Raw genomic sequence first — 13483 nt, forward strand, 5'->3', positions numbered from 1 at the left:
CATTAGTGGAAGGAAATGGATATTGGTGAGAGAAGGGAAGTGTTGAGAAGGACAACTGTGGTGGTGGGCTCCCTTGAGGAGGCACAAGGAGTGCTAATTTTGGCAGTCCCTTAAACTTCCTGCCTCGGAGGACTTTTCCAGGTTGGGGTCCATTGGGAAAGGACACCCCCATTCCTTCGTCCTTCCTCAAGAACTTCAAGAACTATACCCCCCCCTTTTTTTTTTGATCAATCTGTATGCTCCTTTTAAAAAGCTCAGAGAGACCTTATGTGAAATACTAAGCGATCCCTCAATCATTTAGCTCAGTGCCCCAGCCCTGCCTTCGTCCTAAAGGTAACATGGAGACACGCTGTACCCTGCTTCTGACAGGGTTCGATGACTCACATAGCTTGCTTTCTGAATATCCAAGAAGGAAGAAAGCTGGGAGAGTCTTCAATATTCCTAATTAGTCTTACTTCCCTAATAAGTTTATTATATCATTATAGCCACTCATTGTGTTAAATACCTTATCTGCATTTAATCTCCAGAACAAGCCAACTAGGCAGATCCTGTTATGGGTTCCCATTTTACAAATCGATAAAATTAGATTAGATTCTTGCCCAGAGTCACAGAGCTGGTGGTACAGACAGGGTTTATTAATCCAAGACTTATTCCCAAAGACTGAGTTATAATAATAACAAATACTTCTTTCCTGCTTCCTCTACTTTTTTCATTTATAAAACAAAAAATGGGATTTTTAATTAATAATTTAAGAATTGTTTTTAGGTTATAAAAATTAGTGCAGCTGGTAAGTCAGATATTACATGAATAATAAAGAAGATACTAATATTTTTCTATAGCCAAAGATAATAGTTTGATTAGTGTATAAATTGATGCAAACATTTTGTATATATAATTATGTATGTTTGTGTGGGACAAGGTCTCATGTGGCCCAGGCTGGTCTCAAACTTGCCACTATACCCAGTCTTATGCAGTTCTGAGGAGTCAAGTCTAGGGCTCAGTGCATGCTAGACCAACAGTCTACCCAGTAAGCAACATCCTCATCCAGGAATATATTTTCTTTGCAAAACTATTGTGGATCCTCCTATTTTGCAAGTCATATACAATAAATCTGTGTGTTCCCATCTATTAAAATATTTTATAGTATTGATCAACCTTGATATTGAGGATGGAGAGGCATAAAGCTAGACAGAGTGTGGTGCATTCCAGTAATCCCAGCTACTAGGGAGGCTGGGGTACAAGGACTGACTAAATTCACAAATTTGAGATCCAGTCTTAAAAAAGCAGAAAGAAAGGAAAAATTAATGATATTTGTGGAGAGGGCATATACCCCTTACATTCTCCAGTTAGACACACACACACACACACACACACACACACACACACACACACACACACACACACACACACACACTGGTGTATTTGAGATAGGATCTCACTACCTAGACTAGGCTAGCCCCAAACTCACAAGGATCTGTCTCAGGCTCCCATGTGCTGGGATTAAAGGTGTGCACCACAAAATCTATCCAGATAAACAATTTTAAATCTTCAATAAATATACAAGAGATCAGATAAAAGATCTGTAGACTGGCCCTCCATGCATTAGCAGCTCATTGACAACTTAGACAAGGAGAGTTTTAGGAAAGTAGGGAGAAAGGAAACCATATTCAGGTAGAATGAGGAGGAAACGTTATATTTGAGAGGAAATGAGTGAAAGTGAGAATTTTTACAACTATAAAGAAGAATACAGAAATAAAACAGTACCTCAAGGGTATGATATAGGGTCAAGAACAGAGTATAACCAAAATCTAGTACTAGATCATATGTTGTTGATGATAATTATTTGGCAGAGAAAATATCTGTAAATATGTATTTTTTAAAAGGCTGTTAGTTGGGTGGTAGTGGCATGCACCACCACCCTCCAGCTTGTTCTGTTCATTTTTAACTGCCTATAAAATGTCATTAAATGTAACAGTATTGTTACATTTTCTCTGGAATATGTTTCTTTTCTGGGCCACTCCCATGATCTTATTCAGTATAGTATCTCAAGTACTACCTCAGACTTCTAATACATTGTGCTTTACCTATGGCTGTAACGTGTGTGTGTGTGTGTGTGTGTGTGTGTGTGTGTGTGTGTGTGTGTGTGTGTGTGTGTGTGTGTGTGTTGTTTAGAATTGAATCCAGAGCCTTATACATGTTAGGCACTCACTGGGCTGCATCTCTAGCCCTGATAGTAACTTCTTTGTGGAGGGTCAGGCTAGATGAGCCAAGGTCTCATTCATGTAGCCTTTGCCTGCCTAGAACTTGCTATGCTATGCAGACTAGGCTGATCTTGAACTCATAGAGTTCTATCTGTCTCTATCTCCAGAATGCTGGGATTAAAGTCATGTGCCACCATGCCTAGCTATAATAACTCCCCTAATATCAAGTATTCAACCAGTATTATCATTTCTCCCATTGGGCCATAATTTTTTTAAAAAAATCTATATAAAGTGTGTATGCCAGCTTGTTTATATATGTGTTAAATTTGATATAAATATTCCCCATTCTTTTCCTTGAATTTTCATCATATTTGAAGAAACTTGTATCATCTATTTTGAAGAGTTCATTACCATCTGCATTTTGCTCACTATATTATCCCTAAGATGTCTTTTTTTTTCTTGTTTCCTGTATTGCCTAATTAGTAGTTATATGAGATTTAGTCAGGTTCAAGTTTGATTTGTGTGTGCTCTTTTCACACAACTGCTTCATGGATAACACTGTATGCTTCTGTAAGGAAGTATGCAATGCCTGATAGTCTTTATATTTGGGGTAACTATTGAACATGATTGCCCAGGTCCATTAATTCATTAGGCATTACAGAAATTCCATTGGTTTTTACTACCTGCAATAATTCTTTTGTTGTTGTTGTTCTACTTTCTTTTTTTCTTTCTTTAATTTAGAAACAATCTTACATATCAATCCCAGTTCCCTCTCTCTCCCATCCTCCCATGCCCTCCACCAATCCCCCCATCCTACCCCCCATCCACTCCCTAGGGGGATCATCAAAGTCTGTCACATCATTTGGAGGAGGGCCTAGACTCCCCTCCCTATCCCCCACCGTGTATCTAGGCTGAGAGAGTATCCCTCCATAGGGAATGGGCTCCCAAAGTCCATTTGTGCACTAGGGATAAATACTGGTTCCACCGTCAGAGGCCCCATAAACTGCCCAGGCTTCCTAGCTGGCACCCACATTCAGAGGGCTTGGTTCTGTCCAATGCTGGTTCCCCAGCTTTACAACTGGGGTCCGTGTGCTCTCACTAGGTCGGGTCAGCTGTTTCTGTGGGTTTCTCCAGCACAGTCTTGACCCTTTGCTCATCTCCCTTTCTGCGCATGGATTCCAGGAGTTCAGTTCAGTGTTTAGCTGTTGGTGTCTGCTTCTGCTTCCATCAGCTACTGGATGAAGGCTGTAGGATGGCATTTAAGTTAGTCATCAATCTCATTATCGGGGAAGGGCATTTAAGGTAGCCTCTCCACTATTGCTTAGATTCTTAGTTGGGGTCAACCTTGTGGATCTCTGAACATTAGCTGCAATAATTCTATAAAGACAAAAATCTCCACACCAACCATTTGTTGTTGTGGAACCAGTTGTGTAGGAAAGGTGAGATCAAAGTTTGATTTTTTTTGTTTGTTTTACTCAGTACTTATCCATTTTAAAAATGAGTTTATTTCTTACCCTTTAAAGGTGACTAATGATGGCTGTTTTATTTTCTCAGAATCTTTGATTCAAGAATACTTGATATATTCTAATCCATTGTGATTATTATCATAATTGATGCTAATGGGAGATCTTTTCACTTTGATTCCTGAAGACATTTTTAAAACTTTATTTGTTTAAAATGCTTTTATTGTCATTAGAAACAAGCTATATGATAGTTTATTAATTCAATTTCCAAGTGTAGCTATAAATGGTTCTCTTTTTTCCCTTTAGTTTTATTTTTTATTAGTTAAAAATTAGAAGAGAAATTAATGGGCTTTGTTAAGGCATTAGCATCAGTTGTTTCTGTGGACCTCTTCCTCTCCTCCTTGCCTGCCACACACTGATCTCCTTCCTACTCCCAGTAGCTCCCCTGCTCTCCTTTCTGTTTTCAAGACTATTTAGAGAAAGATTACTTGAGGTTTTGTTTTTACAATTAAAATGAGTGTTTGCCCATTGGGGCATGTACCTCAAATACACTTTACTTTGCCTGCGTGTGTGTCTGTGAACCACATGTGTGCCTGGTGCCAAAGGAAGCCACACATTGGATCCACTAGAACTGTCATGTGGATGTTGAAAATTAAGCCTGGGTTCTCTGGAAGAGTAGTCTGTGCACTTAGCCACTGAGCCATCTCTCCAGCCCCTATTCAAATATTCTTAATATCTATGACAATGCAGCGTTTGATACGTTCTCTGATCTATTTGTAGTTCACACTTTATGAGGACTGTAACCAAATGCACATGTTCTTACAGCCTGAGCTCATGCAAATCATAAAAGAATACCTGCCTCTGTGACAATTTATTAATTGAATGATAATCCTGGTGCTATTTGTCTGTTCTTCAAATGAGGCTGCAGTGAAAACTGTGAGAAACCCTGCAGGTCACTGATGGAATCACTAGTTTCCCTTAGCTCTTCTCACAACAGAAGAATCTTAGTGTATTAGATTATTATGTATCATAAAGTTACCAATACACTGTCGTCAAAGTCAGGATAACTTTTTCATATTTTAAAAAGATATTCATATACTATAAAATGCACCATTTTAAGGTATATAAGTCAAGGTCCTTTACTACATTTGAAGAGTTGTAAAACTGTTCTAATTTTCTTCTGTGGTTGTGATAAGATACTCTGACCAAATGTAAATTAGGGAAGGGTTTTTTTGACTTATATTTCCAGGTCACAATTGATCATTGAGGGAACTCAAATCAGGAACCTGGAGGCAGGAGCTGTGGAGGAACACCTCTTACTGGCTCACTTTTTGCTTCACTAGCTTTCTTAATCAGCCAAGGACAACCTGCCCAGTGCCCTTCTACATCAATTAATAATCAAGAAAGCCCTCCACACATTTTCCACAAGCAAATAGGCTCTAGGCAAATTTTTAACTGAGGGTGTCTTTAAATTGACTGCTAATGCTAACTAGGACAACAACCAGAATGGAACTATCTAGTTCTAGAATGTTTTGTTGACCTATTAGATAATCGCTCTTTATTTCCCACTTTCCATAGCCACTTGCAATCACACTAATCTGATTTCTCTCTTTGTGAATTTGCTTCTTCTGAATATTTCCTATAAATGGAATGATGTGTCCTTTTCTGTCTGGCATATTTTGAGGTTTATCTATATTTTAGCATGTATCAATAATTCATTATTCTTTATTAATAGACTTTTTAGGGCAGTTTTAGGTTTACAGAGAATTTGAGCATAAAATGCAGAGTTCCCATATATGCTTCTCCACTTATATTTATCCCCTTTCCTCCAGCTTCCCTTAGTAGTGATGTTTCAGTCTTATACAGCTGCTATAATTTAACTAATATTGATACATTCTGGTTGAAGTCTACAGTTTACATTAGGGTTCAACTCTGTGTTGTGTAGTTCTGTGAGTTTTAACAAATCTATAATGTCCTATGTCTGATATTACAATATCAAACAATGGTTTCAATACCCTAAAAATCCTCTATTGGCTTTGGGATATAGCTCAGTAGTAGAGACCTTGTCTAGTATGTGCAAAGCCCTAGGTTTAATTAACAGTGTTTTAAAATAAATAAACATGAGATGGAGAGATGGTTTAGGAGTTAAGAGCACTTACAAGTTTCTCTTACAGAAGACTCAGGTTGGATTCCCAGAATCCACATGGCAGCTCACAACCATCTGCAATTCCAGTCCTAGGAGGATCCAGCACCCTTTTCTGGTCTCTGTGGGTACTGCACACACATGATGTACAGACATATATGCAGGCAAAACAGCCATACATAAAAAATTAAAATAAAGGTAAATAAATAAATAAATGCTGGATCTCATCTATTTCTCACCTCCTCAAAATCCTGACAGCCTCTAATCTTCCTTGCTTGCTTGATACAGGGTCTCACTATGCATAGCCCAGCTGGTCTTGAGCTAAATATACAGTCTAAATGGTCTATCAGACTTGTGATCTTCCTGCCTTGGCTCCCAAGTGCAGAGATTATGCCCTTCTCTGCCACTAATATTTTTACTGTTGCCCTTTTCAGAATGTTTCAAAGTTGGAATCACACACTATATAATGGGCTGGTGTCTTTCACATGACAATATATACAAAAGGTTATTCCCTATCCTTTTGAGTATGCTGGCACATAATTATAATCCCAGCATTTGGGAGGTGGCATCAGGAGGCTCAGAAGTTCAAAGTCAACCTAGACTATATAAGATCCTGTTTCAAACAAACAAAGGGCTGGGAACAAATCTCGGTGGTAGAGCACTTGCTTACTGTGCATAAGACCATAGGTTCAAGCTGAGCACTGCAAAGAAAAGAAGGTTCTTCCATGTCTTTGCTTGTTCTGGTTACTCCTTCTTATAGCTAAATGTGTTCCACTGTGTGGCTATACCCTGGTTTACTTATACATTTACTTATTCAGAACATCTTGGTGGCTTCCAAGTTTTGGCAACCATGAATAAAACTTATAAACATCTGTGTGCAGTTCTTGTATAGACATAAAGTTTCAACTTGTGTGAATAAATACCAAAGACTGTGAGTGCTAGATAATATGGAAAGATATGTTCAGCGTTTTAAAAGTGCCAAACTATCTTCAGTGGTAGCTGCAGCATTTTCATGTCAGCCAGCAATGAAGTTTCAGTTGCCCAACAATCTCATTAATATTTAGTGTTAGTATTTTGAAGTTTGGCAATTTTAATATGCAGTGGTATATTTGTTTCTTTTTCAATTTGCTATTTCCTAATGACTTAAGATGTTAAACAGTTTTCATTTTTTTGCCTTACACACACACACACACACACACACACACACACACACACACATACACACATTTTTGGGTGAAGTATTTGTCCAGGTCATTCCACTTAATTTCCACCTTTAAAAATTATTTTATTGTTGTTGAATTTAAAGAGTTTTTGGTATATTTTGGATAGATACTAATCCTTTATTGGAGAATATGTTTGGGGCTCATGCAAGGCAATACACCATGCATATATGGAGTTTCTTTCCAGCCAGGTCCTACAGCTCTTTTTTTTTTTTTAAATAAGTGAAGTACTTTTTTTAAATTTTATTTGTTTATTTATTATGTATACAACATTCTGCTTCTATGTATATCTGCACACCAGAAGAGGGCACCAGATCTCATAACGGATGGTTGTGAGCCACCATGTGGCTGCTGGGAATTGAACTCAGGACCTCTGGAAGAGCAGTCAGTACTCTTAACCTCTGAGCCGTCTCTCCAGCCCTCCTGTAGCTCTTTAGTCCCAAATAATCACACTGAGGCTTATATTAATTATAAACTGTTTGGCCAATGGCTCAGGATTTTTATTGGTTAGCTCTCTCTTAATTATCAACCCATTTTTATTAAACTATGTATTGCCACAGGCTGTGACTTACCCATAAAGCCCCAGCATGTTACTTCTTTGGGGGCTATGTGGCATCTCCCTGGAATCAATCTCTCTCTCTCTCTCTCTCTCTCTCTCTCTCTCTCTCTCTCTCTCTCTCTCTCTCTCTCTCTCCCTCTCTCTCTCTCTCTTTCTCTTCCTCTTCCCAGCATTCCTAGTCTGGTAGCCGCATCTATACTTCCTGCCTGACTACTGGCCAATCAGCATTTATTCACCAACCAATAAGAGAAATACATATTCACAGCACACACAAGGACATCCCCTATCAACCATGTACAAATGGAATGACACAGAATTTGTCCTTTGTGCATGGCTTATTTGATAAAGTCTTCAAAGTCATCTATGCTATAGAATATATTGGAATTTGTTTCCTTTTAAGGCTAACAAGGTTTTTAAAATATATATATTATATATTTTGCTTATCAATCCACAGATGAACATTGACATTGTTTCTACTTTGGTGCTAATTATGAATAATGCTTCTATGAACACTGAGGCACAAGAATGTGTTTCAGTCCTTGCTTTCAGTTGTTTGGATAAAAAATAAACTCAGAAGTAGAATTGTTATGTTACATTTATTTATTTATTTATTTATTTATTTATTTATTTATTTATTTGGTTTTTTGAGACACGGTTTCTCTGTGTAGGTTTGGAGCCTGTCCTGGCACTCGTTCTGGAGACCAAGCTGGCCTCGAACTCACAGAGAGTTATGTTTATTCTTTTTTCTTGCCCTTTTTGTTTTTGATTTTGTTTTGTTTTGTTTTGGTTTGGTTTTTGGTTTTTTGAGACAGGGTTTCTCTGTTTAACAGTCCTGGCTGTCCTGGCACTCACTTTGTAGACCAGACTGGCTTTGAACTTACTTCTGACTGGCTCTGCAAGTGCTGGAATCAAAAGTGTGAGCCACCACCACCCGGCTTGGTTTGTTTGTTTGTTTGTTTGTTTGTTTTTTGAGACAGGGTTTCTCTGTCTGTCCTGGAACTCACTCTATAGACCAGGCTGGTTTCGAACTCACAAAGTTCCGCCTGCCTCTGCCTCCCAAGTACTGAGATTAAAGGCGTGCGCCACTAGCGCCCTGCTTTTTCTTGTTCTTGTTTTCATACATTTTTATGTGTATGCATGTTGTACAGGTGTGCATGCGTGTGTATGGAGGTCAGAGGTTAACAAAGGGTATCTTCTTCAAGTACTCATTTATCTGAGAGAGGGTCTTGCATTGAACTTGAATCTTGCCCATTCAGCTAGACAGGCTGGCTTGCAAGCCCCAAGAGTCTTCTTGTCTCCACCTCCACAGCATTGGAATGACAGGTACTAGCCTTCATGCCTGATTTTTTTTTTTCTGAATTTTGTTTTTAATGGATGCTGGGAATTGAACTCAAGTCCTTGTGCTTCATTGCAAGCACTTTAAGCACTTTATCTCCAATCCACCTTCCTAGATCCCTTGTTTTCATTCTTCAGTCTTCATTTCTGAAATTGTCTTTTAATTTAATTTAAATTTTATTTTAAAGTTTTTGTCTCCAATATTTTCAAAACTTCCTTTTCTTTCCAATTACTTTTTTTTTTGAGTTTCCTAATTCTAATTTACAGCTTGGTCTTAGATTCTTTTTTTTTTTTTTGGTTGTTTTGTTGTTGTTGTTTATTTGTTTTTTCGAGACATAGTATTGCTTTGGAGGTTGTCCTGGAACTCACTTTTGGCCAGGCGTAGGTGGCACATGCCTTTAATCCCAGCACTCGGGAGGCAGAGGCAGGAGGATCTCTGTGAGTTCGAGGCCAGCCTGGTCTAAAGAGCGAGTTCCAGTACAAACAGTACTGTTAGAAAGAGAAACCCTGTCTCAAAACCACCTCCCCCCCAATGCAAAAATGAGCGTCATAATATATCCACTAAATATTAGCCTAATTTATTTTTTAAAAATTTATTTTTAGGGCTGGAGAGATGGCTCAGAGGTTAAGAGCACTGCCTCCACTTCCAGAGGTCCTGAGTTCAATTTCCAGCAACCAAGTGGTGGCTCACAACCATCTATAATGAGATTTGGTACCTTCTGGCCTGCAGACATATATGCAGGCAGAATACATAATAAACTAATAATCTTTAAAAAATTTTTATTATTATTCAAAACTTTACAATTTTTTAATTTTATTATTTAAAAAGTCAAAAATAAAAGATCAACTTAATATTTTTAAGTATGTGCATGTGATTACAGGCGCCCTCAGAAGCTAGAAGTATTAGATCCCCTGGAGTTGGAGTTATTTGTGAGCCCCCTGATATGGATGTTGGAAACTGAGCTCTAGTTCTTAGCAAGAGTACATGTTTTGTTTTTGTTTTGTTGTTGATTTTGGTTTTTTATAATTTATTTTTATTTTATGTGCATTGGTATTTTGCCTGCATGTGTCCCTGTGTATGTATGATGGTGTTGGGTCCCATAGAAGTAGAGTTACAGACAGTTATGAGCTTCCCTGTGAGTCCTGGGAATTGAACCCAAGTCCTCTGAAAGAGCAGTTAGTTATTGCTCTTAACTGCTGAGCCATCTCTACAGCTTCAAGTACATGGTTTTGGTTTTTGTTCATTTCTTTCTTTGAGACAGGATTTTTCTGTGTAGCCTTGGCTGCCCTGCCACTCACTTTGTAGACCAGGTTGGCTCCAACTCACAGAGATCTGCCTGCCTCTGCCTCCTGAGTGCTGGGATTAAAAACCTGTGCCACTACAACCCAGTTGAAATCATGATTTTAATGGCTATGCCAACTCTCTGATCCCTTAAACTAAAATTTTAATTGGAAGCATCTGTCTTATAAAATAAAAAATATCAAAGAGAATATTAAATATATATGTATTCTTAAAAATCTCTTTAATATCTCATTGGTTTTTTTTTAAGATTTATTATGTACACAGTGTTCTGTGTGGATGTATGTCTGCACACCAGAAGAGGACACCAGAACTCATTATAGACAGACTGTTGTGAGTCACCATATGGTTTCTGGGAATTGAACTCTGGACATCTGGGAGAGTAGCCATTGCTGTTAACCTCTGAGCCACCTTGCTAGTCCATATCTGGTTTAATACAAGACAGCCTTATTCCCTTACTTGCTTTATTTTAAATTCTATTTGGATATGTTGTTTTGTTTAAAACATATTTTAAAAATTTGGCATGATATAGATACATAGTTTCAAAAGGGAAAATAGTTTTATAGCCTTTAAAAGGATTATGGGTATTTTTCTATTCTGATAAAACATGAAAACTGGGAAATTAGTAGTTTCTTGAATTTTAGTTGTGTGTGGAATCCAAAATTCTTTTTTAAAAAGATTTATGTATTTATTATGTATACAGTGTTCTGTTTACATGCTAGAAGAGGGCACCAGATCTCATTACAGATGGTTGTGAGCCACCATGTGGTTGCTGGGAATTGAACTCAGGACCTCTGGAAGAGCAACCAGTGCTCTTAACCTCTGAGCTATCTCTATAGCCTGGAATCCAAAATTCTTTAAAAACTTTTTTTTTTTTTTACTTTTTCATAGTGAAATCCATTGGTTTATCTTTTATTTGAATGGATCTGTTACCCATGCATGATTTTTTTTAAAGATTTTTATTTATTATGTGTACAACATTCTGCTTCCATGTATATCTGCACACCAGAAGAGGGCACCAGATCTCATAACGGATGGTTGTGAGCCACCATGTGGTTGCCGGGGATTGACCTCAGGACCTCTGGAAGAGCAGTCGGTGCTCTTAACCTCTGAGCCTTCTCTCCGGGCTCCCCATGCATGATTTTTGAAACATCATGCATTGGTCATTAGGAAATATTGATTCACTGAGTTATATAGATCTTCTAAATATTTGACAGATAGTCATTATACAATAATGTCTTAGTCCCTGTTCTATTGCTGTGAAGACACACCATGACCAAGGCAACTCTTATAAAGCAAAGCATTTAATTGGGAGCTTGCTCACAGTTTAAAAGAGGTTTAGATCATTATCATCATGGCAGGGAGTGTGGCTGCACACATGGCACTGAAGCTGTAGCTTAGAGCTACATCCTGACCGGAAGACTGAGAGAAAAACTCTGGGCCTAGCATGGGCTTTTGAAACCCCAATGACACACTTCCTCCAACAAGGCCATACCTCCCAATCCTTTCAAATAGTGATACTCCCTTGTGATGAAACATTCAATGAGCCTTAGGGGCCATTCTTATTCAAACCACCACAAACATATTAAAAATTAGATCTTTTTCTAAAGATATATTTATGTGCATTAGTGTTTTGCCAGCATGTCTGGATGTGCCTGGTGCCAGCGGAGATCAGAAGAGGGTGTTGGATCCCCTAGAACTGCAAATATAGATGGTTGTGTGAGTGCTGGGAATCAAACCCAGATCCCATGCAAGAAGAACAGGTGCTCTCAACCACTGAGTCAGCTCTCCAGCCCAGATCTTTTTAAGTATTACCGCTAATCTCATTAGAAAAACCTAAGTATTGGGAAGCATCAAATTCATGGTGGACAGATAGAATTGTTTCAGAATTCTATTTTGGGGAAATAGTGTTAGGTATTAAACCTAAAACCATGTGCATGCTGAATCTACATTCTACCACTGAGCTTCATCTCCAGCCCTGAAATCATACATACATACATACATACATACATACATACATACATACATACAATTTTGGTAACTGAAATATTATTGTAGACATCAATGCCTACCAGTTGCTTTCCTGAAGTGACAGGCTTACTTTATTTTTAACACAATGTTTACTGTCTGGTATAGTGTCACACACCTATAATTCTAGCACTCAGTAGGTAAAAGCAGGATGATCAGGCATTCAAGGCCAGTCTTAACTACATATTAGTCTGGGGCTAGCCTGGGGTACTCTATCTCAAAAAAGAGGTAAAGTCTACTAGATATCTAGTCAAGATTAGTGATATTTGTTAAGATATTTTCCTAATAAAAATGGTATTTCTGCTAGAGAGATGGTTCAGTGGTTAAGAGCACTGGCTGATCTTCCAGAGGACCCAGGTTCAATTCCTAGCATCCAACAGGCAGTTGACAACTGCCTGTAACTCTGGTTCCAGAGAATCTGACATCCTCACATAGACATACATGCAGACAAAACACCAATGCACATAAAAATTAGTTAATCTTTAAAAATGATGTTCCATTAAAACGCAGCTAAAGGACTGTAAGAAAGCTCCATGGGTAAAGGTGCTTGCCACCAACCCTGACAACAGGAGTTTAATCTCTGGAACTCACATGGTGGAAAGAGAGTACAGATTCTTCAAGATGCCCTCTGACTGACACATGTACACTGTAGCATGTGCACAGCCACAGCACACACACACACACACACACACACACACACACACACACACACACACACACACACAGGTATGATTGCATGTGCACTGATACACAAACGAAATAATTGATGTGTAATAAAAAAAAGTGTCTAGTAGAACTTGCAACTCAGTTACATAAGTGTTTTTTCATAGGCATCCACTTTCTTCATTATATATCAAAGGAGAAATACTACATGCATACTCACCATTTAAGTCATTTAGTTTTAAAAAGTCATGTCTAAAAGGACAAGGTTTAAAAAATGAATTACTGTTACTTTTGACAAGGACTTCTTTTGTTTGTTTGTATTTGTCATTGTTTATTTTGAAACAGAGTTTTTCTAGGCTGGCCTCAGACTTCCTCAGATCCTTCTGCCTCAGCCTGGTATGTAATGGAATTACTGGGGGCAGGGGTTGCTATTGTACCTGGTTATGGACATTCTCAAGTAAAACTAACTTGAAAAAAAAACCCACAAACTTGTAAGCAATAACAAATGTGGTGACTTCTAGTGAAATTTGGTGTCACTGTCTTGATATGTCATCCTAAGGGGACAATGGAT

General features: G+C 38.2%; 1 protein-coding gene across 1 annotated transcript in view; it reads left to right on the top strand.

Moving 5' to 3' along the window:
- Positions 1–13483, top strand: part of Lrrc36 (leucine rich repeat containing 36) — a 50967-nt gene that overhangs the window by 329 nt on the left and 37155 nt on the right. The window lies entirely within an intron of this gene.

The sequence above is a fragment of the Cricetulus griseus genome, chromosome 3 (assembly GCF_003668045.3).
Source record: "Cricetulus griseus strain 17A/GY chromosome 3, alternate assembly CriGri-PICRH-1.0, whole genome shotgun sequence".
Lineage (NCBI taxonomy): Eukaryota > Metazoa > Chordata > Mammalia > Rodentia > Cricetidae > Cricetulus > Cricetulus griseus.